This window comes from Bos javanicus, chromosome 27 (genome assembly GCF_032452875.1).
Source record: "Bos javanicus breed banteng chromosome 27, ARS-OSU_banteng_1.0, whole genome shotgun sequence".
Taxonomy (NCBI): domain Eukaryota; kingdom Metazoa; phylum Chordata; class Mammalia; order Artiodactyla; family Bovidae; genus Bos; species Bos javanicus.
Window position 1 is genome coordinate 24471305 of NC_083894.1, and position 22932 is coordinate 24494236.

Consider the following 22932-nt stretch of genomic DNA (forward strand, 5'->3'; position numbering starts at 1 on the left):
GATGTGGGCACTGCCTTACACAGTAATGTGACATGATCCTTGATATCCAGCACATTTTGGAGCAAAACTATGACACTAAGACCCTTCTGACAGGCTTCCACTTTGCCCTGTACAACATTACAATGGGGGCATTCTTTTTCCAAGACAGTCATTGAGACCAGCACTATCAGATTATGGCTTGATAGCTATTTATCACTTTGGTTTGGTGTAGAAACCACGAAAAGACCACAATGTTATCAGAAAAGAAAGTTTTAAAGAAATATTTTAAACATTAAGTCACAAACTTTCTAAACCCTTAAAGAAATCTGACTTTCCATGCAAATATTTAAATAATATACAAAGCAGTCAAATTTGATCACTTTTTAAAGTGACCCCTTCTATTTTATGTATTTAATGTGAAGAGGACTGGAGGACAGAAATAATTTCATGGCTCCTTCTAGGATTTAATCACAAACACCTTGTTTTTTACTTCTAGGAGACATTATAAAGGCAAGTTGGGACTTGATAAGAAGGGCCTGGCTGATATGATTATGTCTGATGCATTTGTCAATTGATTGAGAAGATCAGATTTCAGAAGTAACTAGGACATAGGAAGCAATTTCCTGAAACTGATAGCCCAGTGCTGGGTGAGGGAGGAGTTTGCACAGAGAGGCCTTCCCCCACCCCCCATCTGAGTAACAGCCTTCTGCTCTGTGTTCCCATCACAAGCATCCTTTGCACATGCCTAGTCTAATATTTTGGAGAAGGCAATGGCACCCCACTCCAGTACTCTTGCCTGGAAAATCCCATGGATGGAGGAGCCTGGTAGGCTGCAGTCCATGGGGTCACTAAGGGTTGGACACGACTGAGCAACTTTACCTTCACTTTTCACTTTCACGCATTGGAGAAGCAAATGACAATCCACTCCAGTGTTCTTGCCTGGAGAATCCCAGGGACGGGGAGCCTGGTGGGCTGCCCTCTATGGGGTCGCACAGAGTCGGACACGACTGAAGCGACTTAGCAGCAGTCTAATATTTATATCAGGAGGTTTCACGATATGTCCATTCATCTGCTGTTACTGGACTGTGAGCTCCCTTGTTCTTTGTATTGTTTTCCTAAATCCTGGGCAGAGTAGATGCTCAATGAGCATTTTGGATGAAAGAAAGGAAGGAATGTAGGAAGCGAGGGTGGGAGAGAGAGAGGAAGAGGCAAAAGTTTATCTATAATGTTTACAAAGATATTGAGCAAAGTAGAACATGTACTTAATTTGATGAATCATTTTACTAGTAATAAAGTATGATTAATTTAAGATTCAAATACAAGTTATAATTTAACAGGTACTCTAGGCTGTTAAATGAAAAATAGGTGCAATACATTTTAAAAAGCTTTCAAGTCCTAAATATAAACTGAACAGATGAGATTTTTCATCCTCAAGAATTACCTGGATATTAGCTTTGGAAAGTGTAAAAGGTAAAAAGAAAGAGGGAAAGTACTGAAATGAGATTAGGTGGATTCTTGGCATAAATATATTCAGTCACTATAAACTTCCAAAGGAATTTAAAAAGCACCTAAGAAAATATTGCTAAAAGAAAGTAGCTCAACTTATTGTCTGTACATCTTAAACCAAAATATTTTAGTAAGTCCTACTGATAAGTGGTTGATTTAATTCTTTGTATAAAAAGTCTTTTTTTTTAACCTGGATAATGTAAATATATTGGTTAATCATTGGAGGACTGCCAGTCTTCTTCTTTATTCTACTTTTTAAACCACCAGCAGATTGTAAATCCTTGAAGTTTGCTTGGAGTTATCTTAGGTAAAGTCCAAAGTTTAAGGTAGTATTCAATAAACCATAAACCTCACCACCAAAGTCCCCTGATGCAGAGAAGGGCCAAAGGACACTCAATATTCTGGCTTAGTCCTTACTCAGCCTGCCTTCAACCTGTTTCTCTAAAGATTCATCATTCTTGGACTTTCACCCATGACTTATCCAGATTTTCTTTAAAATAAACTTTTTTATTTTAGAACAGTTTTGATTTATAGAAAAATCACAATAGTATGAAGAATTCCCATATATTTTGTACCAAATTTCCCCTATTATTAGCATCTTACATTAGTAAGTTATACTTGTTACAATTAATGAACCAATATTGGCACATTCTTATTTACTAACACCATAGTTTATACAGATTTCCTTAGTTTTAACCTAATATTCTTTTTCTGTTCCAGGATCCTGTCCTGGGTACCACCTTTCTTTTTGCTGTCAAATTTTCTTAGGCTCTTCTTGACTGTAACAGTTATCCGACTTGCCATGTCTTTGATGAAGTTGACAGTTTTGAAGAACTTGTTATTTTTCATGTCCAATCCTTTAGGACCCCATGGACTACAGCATGCCAGGCTTTCCTATCTTTTGCTGTTTCTTGGAGTTTGCTCAAACTCATGTCCATTGAGTCAGTGATGTCCAACCATCTCATCCTCTGTCGCCCTCTTCTCTTTCTGCCTTCAGTCTTTCCCAGCATCAGGGTCTTTTCCAATGAGTTGCATGAGTTGGCTCTTCACATCAGGTGGTTAACTGTTCGGACTAGTCGTTAGGTATTTTGTAGAATGCCCCTCAGTTGGGATGTTTTTCTCATTAGACTGGGGTTATAAGTTTTGGGGAGGAAGACCCCACATGAAGGGCACCTCTCATCACATCATATCTAGAGAATGTACCACCCATGTGACCTGTCACTGATGGTGTTGACCTTGAGCTCATGGCTGAGGTGGTATCTGTCAGTTTTCCCCACGGCAGAGTCGCTCCTCTCCTCCTAGTTCCATAGGAGGAAGGAAGCCACTAGACACAACCCACACTTAAGAAGTGGAGGGTAATCCCATTTCAGTTGCTTTGTTTGCAAGTATTTTCTCCCATTCTGAAGGTTGTCTTTTAGCTTGGTTTATGGTTTCTTTTGCTGTGCAAATCTTTTAAGTTTATTTAGGTCCCATTTGTTTATTTTTGTTTTTATATTTTCATTACTCTAGGATCAAAAAAGATCTTGCTGTGATTTATGGCAAAGAGTGTTCTGCCTGTTTTCCTCCAAAAGTTTTATAGTATTCAACCTTAGATTTAGGTCTTTAATCCATTACGAGTTCATTTTTTGTATGGTGTCAGGGAGTGTTCTCATTTCATTCTTTTACATGTAGCTATCTAGGTTTGGAAAAGAATCTAAAAAAGAATGGATAAATGTATAACTGACTCACTTTGTTGTACACCTGAAACTAACACAATGTTGTAAATGAACTATACTCAATACAAATTTTTAAAAAAGAAGTAGACAGTTATCCTTCACCTCCTGGAGGGCAGAGTACAGAAATTATTTGGAATTTTTCTGCACAAGCACTTTGTCTCTTCTTCGCCATTTATTTATTTATTCAGTCATTTATTTATATACACACAGACTTGTGGATATTTATTTTTACTTTCAAATAGCATCACCAATTCAATGGTGAATTCAATGAATTTGAGCAAACTCCAGGAGTTAGTGGAGGTCAGAGGAGCCTGGCATGCTGCAGTCCATGGGGTCACAAAGAGTCAGACACGACTTAGTGATTGAACAACAACAATAATCTAATTCTACTTTATTTTTTTGCTCAAATTGTTCCAGTTTTGTCTATTAGGAGCTCTTTTATTTGACTCTTGAATCCCTTTGATGTACTTCTGTCATTGTGGAGTTTTCTTTCTCTTTTTTTCAAGTCACATAAAAGAAAAAAACTTTCTGGCACTGTAAGATACTCCAGACTCAACTTGGATGTTTCCTGCCCCAGTTCTAGAATCAGCCATGTCTCCAAATTGTCCTGGTTCCTTTTATTGGAGGGTGCTATAAGAAACCAAGATCTGAGGTCTAGGTGGGCTTGGTGTACCTTGCCTCCAGTTCCTGACACAGCAAGGAAATTCACCTGTGTATATTAGCCTATATTTCTATGCCTGTCCACAAATATTCATATATGTAACCAAAGTGTATACAGATGCATGGATACTGATATTCAGCTAAACATTTTCCCAATGTGGATTCATTAATACATGGTTCATTGTATAGCCTTTTCCCTTTGGCTTATCTGTAAATTCTCATACCAACAGTAGGACATCTGACTTCCACTGTTGGTCATTCATTTATTTTAGCATATAGGTATAGCAAATCTCGGAGAAGGCGATGGCACCCCACTCCAGGACTCTTGCCTGGAAAATCCCATGGACGGAGGAGCCTGGTAGGCTGCAGTCCATGGCGTCGCTAAGAGTCGGACACGACTGAGCGACTTCCCTTTCACTTTTCACTTTCACGCATTGGAGAAGGAAATGGCAAGCCACTCCAGTGTTCTTGCCTGGAGAATCCCAGGGACGAGGGAGCCTGGTGGGCTGCCGTCTATGGAGTCACACAGAGTCGGACACGACTGAAGTGACTTAGCTTAGCTTATAGCAAATCTAAATTTTTTTCATCTGTATCCCCATTGGAAACAACTTTATCAACTCAAGCACAAAGCTTGCTTATGGTTTCTTTTTGTTTTTTTAACCCATTCCTCCTTCTCACAGCTGATGGATCTGCACCATCACCTCTGCTCATACCTACACATACAGCTTCTCAAGGGAAAATATGTATAAATATTGTTTAGTTTCTTTTATCTTTGGCCTTACAAACTCCACTCATTTCCAGAGTTACCAGGATCAACAGTGATTTTTCCCAAGCCCCGGAAACCTCTTGATAGGTTGTTTAATTCATTAACAATATGGTTAACTTGTTTCACCACATTCTCATTCCATCCCTGGGATCCGAAATCTCAGAGATGATTTTTTTTTTTAATTCGTATACATCAAGGTTCATGTTTTAATAATAATGTTTTAAATTATTTAACATCTAGCAAAACTAATAAACTATGGCCTACCTTGTGTCAGGCCCCATAACAATGTCATTCTGTGGGATTTTATCTTGTAGTTTTCTTGGAACAGTCTTGGTATGTCCCTACTTAATTAAGCCATAGGCATCCCAGTTTCAGAAGCACGGACTACAGAAACTGACTTGTGATATTTATGGCCCTATCTCTAAAATCCTGGAATTCTTTAGATTTATGTAACCATATCTCTCTTAATGATTCCAGAATCTGCAAAACATGGTCTATTTGGAGAACTGCATTTGCATAAGGTTAGAACTGTTTTTTTTTTTTTTCTTCCTTACTGCTCTTTTGCTCTTAGTAAAATAAAAGTAAACTGCAGGGGAGAATAATAACTACCATAGTCAATCCTATCTTTTGTCTAGAACAAATGCCATCATCACAACTTAAATACAAACCCCTTTGTCAATCAGGGTTTGCTTAAAACAACAATTAAGTTGCTCTACACTGGCAAGTGATCTGCTATGTTGTTTTTTATGGGCTTTATTTGTTGCACCAACCACATTATCTAAACAGCTAGTGAAATCATACTGGTGATTTTATATAGTGCAAAATTATGCCAGTAAAGGAAGGAAAGGCAATGGTTGTTTGTTGCTGTTATTGTTGGGTGTGGGTGGGGGAAAGTACTGGCTGGAATTAGCAAATAAACAAATAAATTTTCTTCCTTAAGGACATTCGTCCTTTGTAAATCTTTCCAACTTCATCTTGCCTAACTCCCAGGATGATCATCTACCACATGGTGATATAAGGTAGTCCCCAGTGGGGACTATTTATTTCTACTGCTGCCATGACAGGTTGACGGGTGGGAGTGATGCTCTGGAGTTGTATGAGTTGAGAAGTTTAAGAAAAATATACTTAAAATCATAACATTTATGTAATAAGATACTGGACTGTATCTTTTGATGTGCAAAATACTGCCACAGTGAGAGATGCAAGCATCCCTGGGGGTGGGGCCCCCCCACCTGTGGTAGAGGGTGCTGCTGGGTGGGACTTTTCCGAATGTTATAGAGCAAACAGCCACCCCTTGTGCAAAGGGAAACCTGGAACCCAGAGAAGGAACCCAGGATCAGATGCTTCAGGTTGAGTTGTCCTTTGACGCTTAGCAATGTTGACCAGGTGTATTAACAGAACTGCATGTTTGAAGAGACAGAAAATGATTTTCCCCCAAGTTTTCCAGAATGTTCTTTTTTGATCGTGGGAGGTAGGCATAGTTCGTCATGCAAACATTTGCTTTTGAATAATTGAGAGGAAGAACCAGCCTTTTCAGAAATGACAAGATTACTTGAAATTCTGTTCACATCAGGCTGCAGGAACCGCTGAGAAAAGGAATGGCTGGACTGGGTCATGCAGCCTGGACTGTTGTCACTGCCCTCGTGAGTGTGATTGCAGGTGAAATGTGCCTGGCTTTGGCAGGGTTCTCAGGACTCCCGTGATTGCCATGCCTGAGCTCTGAAGGTCAAACTATTATCATCTTAAGAGAAGGGTGGGATTTCACCGAAAGGGAAGAAATAGTGATCATTATCCCAGGGAAAGGGCTTCCCTGATGGCTCAGATGGTAATGCAGGGTCTGCCTGTAATTCAGGAGATCCAGATTCAATCCCTGGGTCAGGAAAATCCCCTGGAGAAGGGAATGGCTACCCATCCCAGTATTCTTGCCTGGAGAATTCCATGGACAGAAGAGCCTGGCAGGCTACAGTTCATTGGATCGCAAAGAACTGGACTCAACTGAGTGACTAACACTTATCCCAGGGGAGGAGGAGTCTGGGTTTGAACCAGACTGGAAGGATTCTTCACTTTTTTTTCTGGGAACTGAGTTGGGCTTGGACTCTGAAGTGTGGGGAGCCCCATGGAACCTAGACCTGGATGCAAAGGTTGGATCTGAGCCTGAAATCCTGAGTATCCAACCCTAGAAGCAGTAGTGAATTTCACTTAGTTTATGACCCTGTCTTCTGTAAAGTTTTATGAAAAGCCTGATCTCAGATGTACTATATGCCAGTGTACTTTGGGGGTTAGGGAAAACCAGGGCCCTTCTTGGAGGCTGGAGAAAAAAATGCTTATGACAACAGATGCCTGGCCCAGTAGAGCTATACTCTAATATAAGAAGGAGCAGCAGCAGTAACAAAGGCTGCAGTTCAAAAAAGCAAGAATAAAAGCCAACCCCAAAACTTGCCCCTGAGAACACATGTGATGACACCTTGAAAAACCTCAGATTATCTGGGAGGCATGGGGTGAAGGTGTATGTGAATGTTGAAAATTGAGGGCCACATCCGATTAACTAAGCCAGGAGGGGCTCATGCAATAAAATCTTGGGAGAGCAAAGATGATAACCTAATTTCAGTTCAAGGTCACAGCTTGGAAATGCCAGGGACACAGAAGTCACACTCAGTTTTCTTCAGCTCCTAAACTTGTGTCTATGAATTTTCTACCATGAAAGGAATGCTACTGCACAGCAAAAACAAATTCAGTAGCTAATTTGAAAAACAGACATTTAAAAATAGAGCAATGTAGGAGTCATGCTGCCCGCTGTCTCTTCTTCCCATACGTCAGGATATACGTGCTTTCCTATGCACACAAGTTCACTCTTCTCTCTCAAGCATCCTCAGTGCAAGTGGAGGACTTAAGGCTCTTTACAATCTTAAAACCTTCAATTATAACCCACACTAACATAACAAAGGTAATAAAATGTGGAAGCTTGCCAAACATTTGTATAGTACCATGCCATTCACAAAGAACTTCAAAAAATTTGATCTCGTTGGAACAACACTTTCTTGCCAGTGTAACTGTGTAGGTGTCTTTTATTTTCTTTCAGTTCATTTTTTTTTTTTTTTAAAGCAACAGCTCATTTTTAAAGACTGGGCAGACAGAAGCTCCCACTAGCTTTCTAGATTCACCACACAGGAAAACAATGTTCAGCTTCCTTTTTTTGTTGGTATCACATCCCTGATTTCTAAACAAATACATGAAGTGGGTCTCTAAACTCTGAATGGAAGTAAGCTAATCATTGACATTCGAGACACTTTATTACTTGACACACTTAAGCAAAAAATGCTCAGCCACTCTGCAAACTAAGTTTCTATTCTTGTGAAGCATTTTCTCCTTAAGGGGCCCACACAGCCCTGCTGAGGTTCCTGGTAGACTGACCTATCTGCTTTTTTTTTTTGGCACCCTCATATTGCTCCAGTCAGAGATGGGCACAAAGGGCATGGGTACCATTATTGAACAGAAAAAAATAAGATAATTGCCACCAAGGGACCACTCCTTCAGTCCCAGGCATTTGCTAACAAATGACAGATTAAATCTTCTTAACTACCATATGATGTATTGATTATAATCCTATTTCACAGGTGAAAAAAAAATGAGGCTATGATATTGTTATATAATAAGAAATATATATTTGGTGTTTGTCCTCAATTATCACAATCCTTGTAATTTTCTGAGAAATAGGGTAGGGGTGATAAAAGCATCTTTTGTTATCATATGTGTTCTTAGTCCTTGGTTCCTGACACAGAAGCTTCTAAACGTTTGGGATCTCTGGAGTGTAAGAATGTCTTTCTGTATGCTAATGAGTTGACTGGAGGGGTCCTCTAGAGAGCTGGGGTGGGGGCTGGTCACCAGAAAGTCCATGATTAGACGCTAGGAAATTTCATCCCCACCCTCCGACTGCCAGGTGGAGGGGAGGGAGTAGAGATTGAGGTAATCACCAATGACTATGATTTACTCACTCATGCCTACGTAATGAAACTGCCATAAAATGCCCTAAACATGGCAGGGGGTGGTTGGAAGTAATTTAAAGAGCTTCCTGGTTGGCAAACACATCGAGGTCCTGGGAGGTGGTATGCCCACATACTTTGCCCTGAGAATCCCTTGCACTGGCTATTCCTGAGATGTATCCTTTATAAGAAGCTGGTAATACTAAATAAATTGTCTTCCTAAGTTCTGTGCGGAGAAGGCAATGGCACCCCACTCCAGTACTCTTGCCTGGAAAATCCCATGGATGGAGGAGCCTGGTAGGCTGCAGTCCATGGGGTCACTAAGAGTCGGACACGACTGAGCGACGTCACTTTCACTTTTCACTTTCACGCATTGGAGAAGGAAATGGCAACCCACTCCAGTGTTCTTGCCTGGAGAATCCCAGGGACAGGGGAGCCTGGTGGGCTGCTGTCTATGGGGCCGCACAGAGTTGGACACGACTGAAGTGACTTAACAGTAGCAGAGTTCTGTGAGTTGATCTAGCAAATTAGCAAATCCAAGGGGAGGATTATGGGAATCCCTGATTTATAGCCAGGAGGTCAGAAGTATGGGAGGTCCAGAACCTGCATTGGATGTCTGAAGCGAGGGCAGTTTTGTGAGACTGAACCTCAATTTGTGGAGTCTGATGCTAACTCTGGGAAGCCAGTGTCATAACCGAGTTAAGTTGTAGGACACAGTTGGTGTCCAGAGAGTTGGAGAATTGCTTGGGTGGAAAACCCACACTTGGTGTCACAAACTGTTATATTAAAAATAGTTTATAGACACTCCGAGAGACACACTTGTCTAATTTCACACATCCTGAGAGTGTGAGAGCTGGGATTTGAACTGAATTCCCCAGATTTTAATTCTGTAATACTGCGTTGTCTATTGTTTTGTCTGGTTAACTTCTGGAGCATTCTTATTAATCCTGGTGCTGATAAAAAATAAATGTATTTCATGAGAAACCCACAGTGGCACTTGAAAATGAACATTTTTAAATCTTTACAAGAAAAAAACAAAACATAAATACACCACTGAATGTCACAGTGAGTGACTGAAGTGCTGTCATTTGGAAATTAAGTCTCTGGTCCCAGGTTTACTATGGATTGAAAATAATTCTGATACAATAGATGGTCTCTCGCTTTCTTCTACTCTTTCAAAACATAAGCAACTCAGTTATCTGTGTTTTTGCTTATGAGTTAATATGAAACTTCAGGAAACCACATTATTCATTCAGTGGAACCATTTGGGGAAAAGGTGTGATAAAAATTAGAGGATCACTCCCACTAATAATTTTATCACCAGCAGCAAAACCAACAGCATAATCATCGCCACCACCCACCACCACCAAGATCACCATCACTGTGGTGATCATTCCCACCATCATCAGATTTTCTTAGGACAGAAGTGGTCAATTTCTCCTCCTCATGTGAATATCACATTTATGATTTTCCTTTCACTGAAAAGTTATAACCTATCACTATCCAAGCCTATTCAGACCTCAAACATTTAAACATGGCTCTTATATGATACAGACTTTTATTCAGTAAAAGCAAATAGTCAATCTGCATTGATGGCAGAGGTAGTTTACAAATTTCTCTCTTTGATCAAATTCTTCTCATCGTTTATTAGAAAGTAGTCAGCCTTCAAAAATGTCTTTGAAGTAAGTTTGAATATATGCTTTCCCTGACTCATTCTCTTCACACATCCCAACACACACACACACACACATACTGCTGCTGCTAAGTCACGTCAGTCGTGTCCAACTCTGTGCGACCCCATAGACAGCAGCCCACCAGGCTCCCGTCCCTGGGATTCTCCAGGCAAGAATACTGGAGTGGGTTGCCATTTCCTTCTCCAGTGCATGAAAGTGAAAAGTGAAAGTGAAGTCACTCGGTCATGTCTGCCTCTTTGTGACCCCATGGATTACAGCCTACCAGGATCCTCCATCCCTGGGATTTCCCAGGCAAGAGTACTAGAGAGGGGTGCCATTGCCTTCTCTCTCTCACACACACACACACATGTAATTCTATAATAACATTTCACTCTTCCTTATGAATTTGTGTTATACAAATATGAATGTCCCTCTCACCACCTGTCTTTTGAGGTCCTAGATTAACACACTTCATGACTAATAAACTGGGAATCAGACTTTGCTCTCTGTACATGTAGCTTCTAATCTATAGTGACCTGTGTTATGAGCAGAATCCCTGTTTAAAAACGATAACAAGTAGATAAGACTAAGGTTAATTTTCTTAATCAACCAATTAGATATTGTACACACAAACAGATATTGTCCTTTTTTAGATGTCAGTATTAATCTGTTAAGAATCCATCTGAAACTGCTGTCAAAATCTGGGACATCCCTTATTTTATGATAGCAAATTCTCCCTGTTCAAAATGGATTTGAATTTTGAAAAAGGCCTCATTCAGAGGCAAGCTATTGAATAAAGAGAATAATCACACTGGGTATGACAGATTGTTTTTTGTTTTTTGGTTAAAAACAAGCTTTTACTGAAATGTAATACAGTGATTCTGAGTACATAAGTAAAAATTCTGGGGATGGTGATTTTTATGGGAAAAAAATAGAAAAAGGAAGTCATGATTTCATTAAGTAAACAACAAAAATAAATTTTAACTTTCTTGAATAGCATGATCAGTGTAATGGAGTTTAGGACAAAGAATAGCTAACAGTCTTCAAAATTTTTATTCATATGTCCAAAAAGATGTATGAAAAGTTTAAAAATGCTGTAATAGGACTTCTTTTGTGTGGTTTCCAACTTGACTTTAAAAATAATTCACAAAATAGGACACCAAAATATTTTGAGAAATAGCCTCTGCACTGAAATTCAGGTATAACCTTCTTTGGCTGAATTTTGAAGGTTAATAATATTTTAATAAAGTTCTAGTAAACTCACTTAAAAATTAGATTAATGCTTGATAATCGTCTTTCTTATTCATCTGTCTCCCCCAAGAGTTGAAGGGCTTTGCAGATTTGAGACACAATTTTCCACAATCCTTCTGAAAAAAATAGAAAATTATATAATGTTTCTTTATATAGGTTCTCAGATTCTGTGAAATTTCAAGTTTCAGAGAAATACCAAATGTAATTTACCACAGTTTAGCTGCTTTTTTTAGCTGTACATGACCAGTAGTCATGTACGGATGTGAGAGTTGGACTATAAAGAAAGCTGAGCGCTGAAGAATTGATGCTTTTGAAGTGTGGTGTTGGAGAAGACTCTTGAGAGTCCCTTGGACTGCAAGGAGATCCAACCAGTCCATCCTAAAGGAAATCAGTCCAAATGTTCATTGGAAGGACTGATGTTGTAGCTGGAACTCCAATAATTTGGCCACCTGATATGAAGAACTGACTCATTGGAAAAGACCCTGATGCTGGGAAAGATTGAAGGCAGGAGGAGAAGGGGACGACAGAGAATGAGATGGTTGGATGGTATCACCAACTCAATGGACATGGGTTTGAGTAAACTCCGGGAGTTGGTGATGGACAGGGAGACCTGGCATGCTGCAGTCAATGGGGTTGCAAAGAGTCGGACACGACTGAGTGACTGAACTGAACTGAGCTGTTTTTAGTATTTTTAGCCAATATATGGTCCCAGGCACTATAAGACTATGATTCTGGAACATCTAGTGACATATCTAAGTGAGCTCATGATTTCTTCTGAATGAAAGTGGATCTCGGAACCCCTCCTTCAGGCTTTTCCTGCTGTGAGGGAATCAGCTGGTGTTATCAACCACGCTAAAGAACATTGTGATAGAATGTGGATAAAGAAAGACACATATGCCAACTCCTACTCTGTAGTTTTTCTACTGTCTAATGTGAGGGGCAGGATGGGCCAAGTGTGATGTGTTACCACTCCCCAAACAGAAAGAGCAATTTTTTTTCTGCCCAGCACACCACTGCTGTTCTGGAATACAGATTTCACCTATGTCCCATTTCTTAGGCAAGAAAATAGCGGGTCCAATGTAGAGTCACTGGTGGCCAGTGTTTCTAAAAATCTAAGACCCTTTGTTTCAGCCCTGAGTAGTGGTTTTGCATCCCCCCAGGCAGCTGTGCATTCATGGAAATCCATGGAAGTCATTTGTTGGGAAGGAATTCCCTGATTGGGCTCGGATCATGATTCAGCTATTTTTAGGGTTTCAGCTGGTGTCCTACCAAGTTCCACATGATCTAGGCTTCACGTCCTTCTATTGAGATAATTTGGGAGATGAATATTAGGTAGAATTTCAATCTCTGCATCTATCATTATTGCTGCTTTAAAATAAACAAGTTCTTAGAATTCATTCCACCCAGCCAGAGAAAATCTGGTTGCTGCCTCAGGTTTGAGCAGCTTAGGAAATTATGGGAAAAATCAGCCACAGTGAATTGAGAATCTTGGGCCTCTATCACCACTTTGTGAGTGAGTCAAGGGAGGAGCCTCACTTGGGAGAGACTTGCCAAGTAGTTTTCACACTGGTCTCTGCTGAGCATCGCTGTAAAAAATGAGGGATTGTGAGATATAGTAGAGCGGGTCACAGCCTCTACATGCCCTGGGGTGCTGGTTAAGATTTAAACTCTTAGACTCCACCCAGATCTTCTGATAAGACTCTTCAGGAGTTAGATCCAATAACCTGCATATTTTATGAACTCTTCAGTTCAGTCGCTCAGTCGTGTCTGACTCTTTGCGACCCCATGAATCGCAGCACGCCAGGCCTCCCTGTCCATCACCAACTCCCTCTTATACACATGCAAAAGCTTGAGAACCACTGCTGACTAGGAGTTCATAGATTTAAGAGCCGGAAATTGGGGTTCTGGGCTGCCCCACCCCTATTTCACATTCATCTACTTTAAACATTGTAAGAAACACTTCTGTGGCCAAAAATTTTAAAAGTTAAAAGCAATTATTTCAGCATGAACTTCTGAAAAAGACTTTCTCATGGCTTATCTTCACTGATGATTTCTTTCTAGTGAGAACAAGAATGAATGCATTAAAAAGTGATTTTGTCCAGATAACTTCAGGACATAGAAAGCCATTTACTTTGTCTACCAAGAGGACCCAATTCTGCATCTCCAGCTGCAACTGATCTGTAAGATTTGGAAGACTCCCAGGAGTGTTGACCGGGGTATCTGGGATTAATGGTTGACCCCCATTACACATCCAGAACCCTACTCCCCCATCTACTTCTCAGATTTGGCCTTCAGCCAAAGAGCTCCTCATTGCAAAGTTTAAGAATGTGACATATACAAACATGATCACAGAATGCATTCCATATGCTGGCTTTTGGGTCACACAGAATGGAGATGTTAAGAATATGTTAATATGGTTGCTTTTAAGACAATTTTGTATTGTGGTTTTTGCTTTCCTAAATGCCTGAAGTCTTTCTTATTGTGCCAAATTTAGCAAGAAATCTAGAAAATGAAAGGCAGTAGTGGAACTAAAACATTCAAATTTTAACTCTATAATATACCATTGAGTTTCACATATTATAAAAACTTAATATGATTCAGATAAGTCTGGTAGTGTCAAAACCTTCAAATCCATAAAATACAGTACGTAGTAAGTAACTCAGATGTTTATTAAGCATCTACTATATACAAAGCTCCATTCTATGTATTTTGTAAGAACTACAAAGGGAATAATATATTGATTCAGGCCTTCAAGGAGTGTACAGTTGAACTGGGTATAAAGGACAGGAGTAATGCTCATATAAGACTGTAGTGAATGCAAGGATTAGAGCTCTCTTATTATATATGAGAGAAGGAAAAGTCTGAGTACTTCTTTTAAGCTGTTTTACTGTCACAAAGGTGAGGTATATTTTAAAAATATGGTGCATTTTGCCATGGATTCCTTGCTATATTTGTGTATGTATGTGTGTGTGCCTTCTTAGTATTTGTTTCTGTGATTTGATTATAATGTGTATAGTTACATATTTTTAAAACTTTAATCTTTGAATGTATTGATCTTTCAGATAAGATAATTTGAATGTTTTGGCGGTAACAGAAAATTTTTAGCCATTTTCAATTTGAATATTGCCTCTTCTCCATTCTCTTTATTGCATCCCTCATAAAACCTGGTTGTGATTTGCAAATACTGAAATTCAACCTATACTACAAGATTCTTAATGTCTTTCTAATTTTTTGCACTTCATTTTCTCTCTATGTTACATTCCTGGTAATTTCTGCCTAACCATTCTTTATTTCAGTAAATCAAGTCTTAAACTGTGCCTGTTATATAGCCTGATTATTGAGCTTTGACTTTGAATCACTGTATTTTTGCTTTGGGCATTCTTTCGGGTTCTTTTTTGAATGTTCTTGGTTGCTTTTATAATCTCTCGTTCATGATGTGTTTTGTTTATGTGTTTGTTGCAATATTTTCTACGGACTCATGTTCCTTGAAACTTTACTTGTAGTAAATTTTGAGGCCTAAGTTGAAAGTAATTTCCTTCAATGATAATATACATTTACTTCTACCTGGCACAGCAGGGACTGTTTTAAAATCAGTTCCAGATTTGAAGGAGTGTGAATTTGGGTTGAAAATTCCCATGAAAATTATATTACGCTATGAATTCTCAGGAGACATATTTTCCCCTTCAACCCAGCTCCACAGTTGAGAGAAACTAGCACTTTTTAATGGTCTCTACTGAGGGTTCTTAGCTTTGTCTGATGTCCTAGGAACATCAGGAAAACTCATGGGTTTTCCTTTCAGACTTCTGCTTTGGTTGAGCGTGAGGATTTGTCGTATGCCTCACACTTTGTACAGTTGTCAAAAACAGGAGCTCAAAGTAATCAAGATTTAAAAGATTCCCCCAGAGCAAAAACCAGATTCAGTGCTTAGTTACCTATATATATATATTTCTCCTTTTAATTAACTTTTACCCTCCACTGATTGTCTTTTCTTGCTTGTTCATGGATGTATTTTTAAAGAGTTTTTTTTTATTATTATTTTTTTATATATAAATAAGAAAAAGCAGGGTCTATCTTTGTTTTTTTCAGTGGAAGAGCAGATCATGCTATCTTTCCTAAATTATGTCCAGAAACAGCAGCCCATAAACTTCTCAAGAACTGAACTTCAGTCTCTAATTACTTCCCACAGACACTTCAATTCTTGTCTCTGTAAGCCACGCAGTAAGAGCGTGGTACTGGGGGCAGTTACAGTGCAGAGCAGTGGGGGTGCTGCTGCCTTTCTGATAGAAAGGTGAGGCTTGCACCTCCGCTGTAGCAGCAGGACTGCACAGGCCCTACATTCCTCTGCTCACCCAGGTCAACGGGATGTTTTGGGAGTTCCTCATACCGCCAAACATTGCTGGCACCACTGAAGTTTCTCACCTAATATTAATTGTATGACCAATTTTGAAGAAAATATTAACTTGAAGTTGAATGAGTATATCTGTGTTTACAGGAATAATCTAGTGAGTTTTCTGAGAGTAGATTTCTCTGTTCTGATGCCATGACAAAATACCAACTGGCTTAAACAGAAATGTATTTTCTCATAGTTCTGGAGGCTGGAAGTCACAATCAAGGTCTGGCAGGGTTGGGAGCTCTTTCCTGTTTTCAGGTGGCTGCCATCTTGTGTGTGCTCACATGATCTTTCCTAGATGCAAGCTTACTGGGAGAGAGAGACCGACATATACATACATGCAGGGCAGGGGGTGGGGGTGGTCTCTCAGTCTCTTTGTATAAGGCCACTGAACCTATCTAATCCAATTGGATTAGGGCCCCACTCTTATGACCTCATTTAACCTTAATTACTTCCTTAGCCAAATATGTCACTCTAGGGAGTTAGGGCTTCAGCATATGAATTGAGAGGGGAATACATTCAGTCCATAACAGAGCATCTCTTATGAACTCACTTATATGAATGACAGATCTAAGGGGACTATTACAGGTTACAACCCAAGGCTGAACAGGTTACAACCGACAGCCAGTTTTAGCCCTTGGAGGGCTTTCCCCTCATGTTTACCTGCCTGATGATACGTTTGATCTGTGTTTCAAAGCAGGATGTTCACATCTCAAAGGGGAAGGGACAATCCATTAGGAGAAAGAGTACAATTTTAGAGGCCTGTTCACAATTTTTGTGTTTTATGTACATATGGAATTTTACTACACTTTTACATGTATGTAATTTATATAATTATAAATGTACTCATATCAAGGAATAATCTAGAATAATTACTGAGTGGTATGGAGCCGTAAAGGCTTAGGAGTCACTTGTAAGGAAGGAAGATGGCCCTTTTCAAGGTATTCAGTTCAGTTCAGTCGCTCAGTCATGTCCAACTCTCTGCGACCCCATGAAGCACAGCACGCCAGGCCTCCCTGTCCATCACCAACTCCTGGAGTTCACTCAAACTAATGTCCATCAAGTCGGTGATGCCATCCAGCCATCTCATCCTCTGTCGTCCCCATCTCCTCCTGCCCCCAATCCCTCCCAGCATCAGGGTCTTTTCCAATGAGTCAACTCTTTGCATGAGGTGGCCAAAGTATTGGAGTATAGGAATCCATGAACACAGTTAAGATATAAACCTTGATAACAAGAATAGATCACAAGAAATAATCATCAAAGAAGTAAAGACTGTCGATAGAAGGGATAGAAAGGATAAACCATGTCACCCCAACATAGGAGGAAAAGAAAAATGAAAAGGAACAAAGTATTATTATTTCTCAGTAGCTTTTAACTGTCTCTGCCATGTTTGATCTACTTGTTTTTAATAATCCCTTGGTGGTGTAATTCCAGTTAACCACAAATGGTAATCATGTAAGTGTTTGCCCTCACAAAGTACCACGATTTCTTACAGAGGGCTCTGAGCTGCTGACAGAATTTATCTGAACCATCTCTGTTTTCTTCATAGAAAAAAATAGTATTTGGCCTTGACCCAAACATCCTCTCTGCTGCTTGATTGGAAAATTGAAAAGCAGAGTGAACTGCACTTCCCTGATACTCTTGAGGTGCAGGAAAACCCATTAAATTGTTTTCTTTGAGAAGGTATTTTAAAACTTGATGTGTTGCATTCCCTTCTGAAAATGGAAAAACTAGTCAGGGAATTGGCTACCCTGCTGTAATGGGTGAGGAATCCTATCATCTGTGGGCTTATAAAGAGGCCTGGAGCTTTGGTCTTTTCCTCTCTAGCCTCCAAGAGGATATAGAATTTTATGTACAACCCCCAAATTGCCTGAAAATCAGAGTGGCCACTTCCACTCAGATTCCACAGCCAGCGTTTGTCTCTTGGAGGCAAAAACACAGGCATCAATGCACAAAGAACAAATGCCCTTGTTGGCACCAGGCATTTGCAGAAAATCTGGGCTGGATAAAGGGGAGGGGAAGATTTTCTGTCTCTCATGGTACCACAGAGAGTCAGTGTGCATGTTCGGGCCAGCGTGGAGACAGGATGCATGTAACTCTGTGAGTTTATTCTCTGCTAGGTGTTGAAGGTTGCAGAAATGAATAAAACAACTTCCCTTCTAAGAATAATTCACACACAGTATAGGGCTCAGTAATTTGCCTAAAATTTTATGCCAAATTATATGTGCTTTTGGATATAAGCAGTTGTTTTTACTGGGGAGGTAACTTCATAGATTGCAAAAAGGTCTGTGACTCCTCAAAATGTTAAGAATGATTGTTCTACACAAATGTTTTTTTTGGGGGGGGGCATCTTTTCATCAAAAGGGATGTTAGTGCTTAGAATTAGGTAGAAGTATTCGGGGCACACAGAGGAACATATATAGAGCTGGCAGCACCTCTTCGGAGGTCATGCCTTCTACTCCTACTCTGCTGCTGAGGGGCCTGATAAAACACTTCTAGGAAGCTGGAGCTAAAAGTGTTGGTTGGTGGCAGTAGTGGTGGGAGATTCTATTTTTTTAAGGACTTCTAGGCTTTTATCTTTTTTTTTTTTTATATTCACATGGATGATGAAAAAATTTCTCATCAAAATAAAAATTTGCTAGATCTCAGCATAAGCACTTTGAATAGAAGGAGATGTTTTCATTATAATATTTTTTAAACTTTTCTTTTCCTATATATCTTCAAGGAGTTCAAATCTACAATAAGAATAATGTGTGTGGCAGGGTATTGATTAGTGAGAAGCTATCATTTTAGTGGTTAAGGGCGCAGACTAAGGGGCCAGACTGCCTGGGTTCAAGTCCCAGCTCCTCCAAGTTGTCACTGAAAGTGGAAGTGTTAGTTGCTCAGTCGTGTCTGACTCTTTGCGACCCATGGACTTGTAGCTCACCAGGCTCCTCTGTCCACGAAATTTCCCAGGCAAGAATACTGGAGTGGGTTGCCATTTCCTCCTCCAGGGGATTTTCGAACCCAGGGATCAAACCCCAGTCCCCTGCTTTGCAGGAAGATTCTTTACTGTCTGAGCCACCTGGGAAGCCCAGCTTGTCACTACCTAACATCCATTTCCTCATCTGTAAACTGGAAATAAAAATATCTGCTTCATTGAGTGATAGTGATTTGATGAGTTAATGTATGTAAAGACTTTAGAGCAGTGCCTGACTGATTGTAAATGCTACCTTAGTGTTTGCTCACATTCTTAATGACACCCACCCCAAGCCCCCTAAACCCTACCCCTGTTCTCCATTCAGTAACTAGATGGTGGTAGGTGATCACTGTTATAGGGAAATGATGTGAAAGGAGAGGAAAATGTCTCCTTGTGAGTTTCAAAAGAACAGGCTTTGAGGAAATGGAAACAGGACAAAGGTAATAGACTGTGGACTCAGGCGAGTAGTTGGAAGTGTTCTCTCCTCCACCTCCCCACACACTGGCTAGAAAAGGATGCTGCAGATTGGAGGGAGAGTGAATTGGAATGAGGGTTATGAGAGCTTAGATGCTGGTAGATCCCTAAAAAAGGAGGCCATGAACTCTGGTTCCATGTCAGGTGTGAGGGATGCTGGAACCTAAAACCAACCCCACAGAAAGAGAACAACAGAGTGAACCCGCGTCCTATTTCTTTAAGGTTCTGGGGAAGTAACAATGACTCTATAGTGTGACTTGGCAGATGTGGCCTTGTTACTGAGCCCAGTTCATTCTGCACACTGCCCAACAGACCAATAAATTGAAAGACAAGTTGTTAGAACAAGGAATAATAATTTTCATGGGAAAGCTAGCACACCAAGAAGACGGCAGGCTAGCATCTCAGAGAACCATTTACTCTCAGTCCCAAATTGGGATCCATTTATACAGAAGAGAAGGAAGGGGAGGGGCTCAATGGCTGACTAATGGTCACTGGTTGACAGTTGCTCTCTAACCGTCACTTGCTTGGGGGAGGGGCCCACTGAGGCACCAACCAATAGGTGAGCAGGACCACTAACGGTTGCCGGTTGATAGTTTCTCCCTAATCGGCTGCTGGCTTGTGGGGGGTGGGGGGCCTTCTGACCGGGGCTGCTACAGCTGGGAGCCTTCCCCTGCTGCTATTACAGCCTTCCAGAGTTCTCCAGGCTCCATTACAACCCCAGCAAGGTTTCTTGGTTTCCAAGCATGGCAGAAAGGACAGAAATGAGGAAGCCTCAGCGACCATGGGGGCAGACTGTATTAGATGAGATGGGGCTTCCCAACAGGAACCAGGATGAAAAGAAGGCGCTGAGGATGAAGACCAGGTCCACCCTCACCTGGACACCACCTTAACCCTCCTAGGTGCTCAGATGCTGCACTATAGAAAAGGGAAAGGAGGGAAGACTGACTTCACATTCTTAGGGAAAAAATGGGACTTGAAATTGAAATTAAATCGAGTTGTGAAAAGTTCAAGATACCTGTTCTGCACATTTGTATTTTCAGACAGAGATTCGTACCTGCTCTACCTAGTTCCTTCCTGACTCAGTTATTGCCCTCATTCGGGGAAAGTGAACTAAGTTTTGGTTCGAAAGTTTCAGCTCACAGCTGGCAATATCTGAGTCACCAGGGTGTGTCTCCACTGCCTGTCAAGGTTGCGTAATGATGACAAGAACTGGGAACTTGGGAGTAGCGCACCCCCTGAGATGACAATCACAGCACGTCAGGCAGGGGGTAGGGGTATCTGAGAAGCAGGTGCTGGGACCTCTCCATTGAGAGGGATGGGAAGCAGAGCGTCAGAAGGCTGGACCTCTGTTCAAGGCAGGGACTGTGGGAACGTCCATTTTTGTAAGATGGGAGTCCTGCGATCCTAGCTTCCTGTTCTGTCCCAGCCGGGATTCTCTGCATAAGCATTAATACATGTCTACTGGCATCATGTGGGATGCAGGGAGCATTCCTGGGTGAATGGGACAGAGTCTTTACCTCCGGAGTGTCTGTCTGTAGTAGGGGCAGGGTAGGTGCACAGCTGTTAGTGGGCCTCTGTTAGTGTTCCTGCTCAGCCATTGGTCCTCCTGGCAGTGGACCCCTCCCCCAAGCAAGCGACCGTTAGTGAGAGACCGTTAGGGAGCAACTGTCAGTGAGTGACCGTTAACAGTCCTGCTCAGCCATTGGTCAGTGTTACAGTGGGACCCTCCCCTAAGTTAGCGACCTTCGGGAGCAGCTGTCAAGAAGCAACCCTTAGGAGTCATGCTTCAGCCACTGGTTGGCATCGCCCTGGGCCACTCCTCCTCCCCCTCCTCTATATAAAAGGAACTGAATTTTGGATTGAGGCAAGATGGGTTTTTGAGACACTAGCCTGCTGTCTTATGGGTCTGCTAGCTTTCCCCTTGCCCCAACAACTCCTCTCCTGATTTACTGGCCTGTTATGCAATGAGCAGAATGATTTTGGGCTGGGTAACACATTTCCCGCTCCCAAAGAGATCCTTCCCGTGTTTAGTAGGCAGCAGATAAGACGGGAATACAAGGGGAGGAGAGTTCCTCTGATATGAGCGCTCCACAGGAATTCCTAGCAAGCAGGGCTCCTACACTGGGTCTTGGGAGGATAAATGGGTGTTCATGAAGGAGACAGAGACGCTGGGGACACAGGCTGATCACAGATGTGCAGGTAAGGAGCAGCAGAGGACACAAAGCAGAAAGCTCTGCAGCATCTCTGGGCTGTAGGGAGACAAGGGGTGGGAGATGGAAGTTTGGGTCAAGTCACAGACAGCCTTGGATGCTATGATCAGGAATTTAGCCTCCATTCTAGATCCCATGAGTAGCCGCTAACAGGTTTCTAGGTAGATAGTCCAATAACCAGGTTTATATTTCACAAAGATATGTCTGGCAGCATTTGGAGGGAAAATGGGAAAGGACTGGAGGGGTGGCCAGAATGTTAATGAAGATTGTTCACTAACCAGTTCCATTCACTAACCAGTTCCAGCAAGTCCCCACATTGAACTACAGACTCCATAGGCCCATCCATTAAGTCTTGCTTGTAAAGGGAAGTTCCAAAGGAGGTTTCTGACTAGATGGAAACAGTAGAGGATCAGACACAGGAAAGCTGAGGGCTGGTACTTAGGCTGGTTTCTAATGAGTTAGAAGAGCAGCAGACAACTCTGCCTGTACCCATCCTGGCAACCTCAAGTTCCAGATTCCTCTGCTTGTCTGACCTTACAGCCAGATGGAGTTTCCAGCACCAGCCCCTCTAGCCATCCTGTCCAGCTGCACTGGACTCAGGGTGGTGATGCTATTCTTGGAAGAAGGAAGCAGGCCATCCTGCTAGTGATTGCACTAGTCCCTCAGTCCAATGGGGTCAGCAAGTGTCACCATACCTTCCACAGCTCTCACTTAAGCCCAAAGCAGGGTATGACGCTTCCATCAGCCTTGGAACTTCTATTGGACTCGTACTTTGTCAAAACTGCATTTTCATAATTACCATTGTGTCCAGGACTTCCAGGGATTGCAGTAACTCCATATCGCCTCTTGCTAAATCATTTGGCTGCATTTCAGAAATAGTGTTCTCAGTTCCAACTGGCTTCAGTCTGCCGCTCTCAATTAATTATTCATGCCTGTGGCTCAGATTTTCACATCCTCATAGCCTTTGGTGGCCCAGCGATCTTGGCTGGGAAATGGAGAAGTGGGAAAGGAGGGCCAGAACATACAAAGTAGGGCGAATGGGAAATGACCAAAAAAAAAAAAAAAAAAAGTATGTGGAGGGGTGGGGTGGGGGTGCACAAGGCAGTGGGCAGATCTTTGGAGGATGGGAAGCGGGGATGGATGGGTTAAATGGGAGCAAGTGGGAAAGAAAACTCTGAGAGGCAAGAGAACAGAACAGAGAGAAGTGTGGGGCTGTCCTGGAAAAGGAAATTGTGTAACTTGATTGCAAGATCAAAATGCAGCTCTTGCTACTGATTAAATTAGTTTATCTCTGCAGCACAGCGCTGGGCTGCAAAAGAGATGTCGTAGCTGGAGGTGAACAGGGAAATGAGCTCGCCGTGCGTAGTTC

At 41.4% G+C, this 22932-nt stretch overlaps 1 long non-coding RNA gene across 3 annotated transcripts in view; it reads left to right on the top strand.

Annotated features, from left to right (window-relative positions):
* LOC133239937 (uncharacterized) overlaps window positions 1–22932 on the top strand; it is a 53734-nt gene that overhangs the window by 27819 nt on the left and 2983 nt on the right. The window contains exon 1 of one of the 3 annotated variants that reach the window (XR_009734041.1): window positions 20338–21552. The exons of the other annotated variants lie outside the window; for them this stretch is intronic. This is a non-coding gene — a long non-coding RNA (uncharacterized LOC133239937). Of the gene's footprint in view, window positions 1–20337; window positions 21553–22932 lie in introns of those variants that run through there. 3 annotated transcript variants of the gene reach the window in all.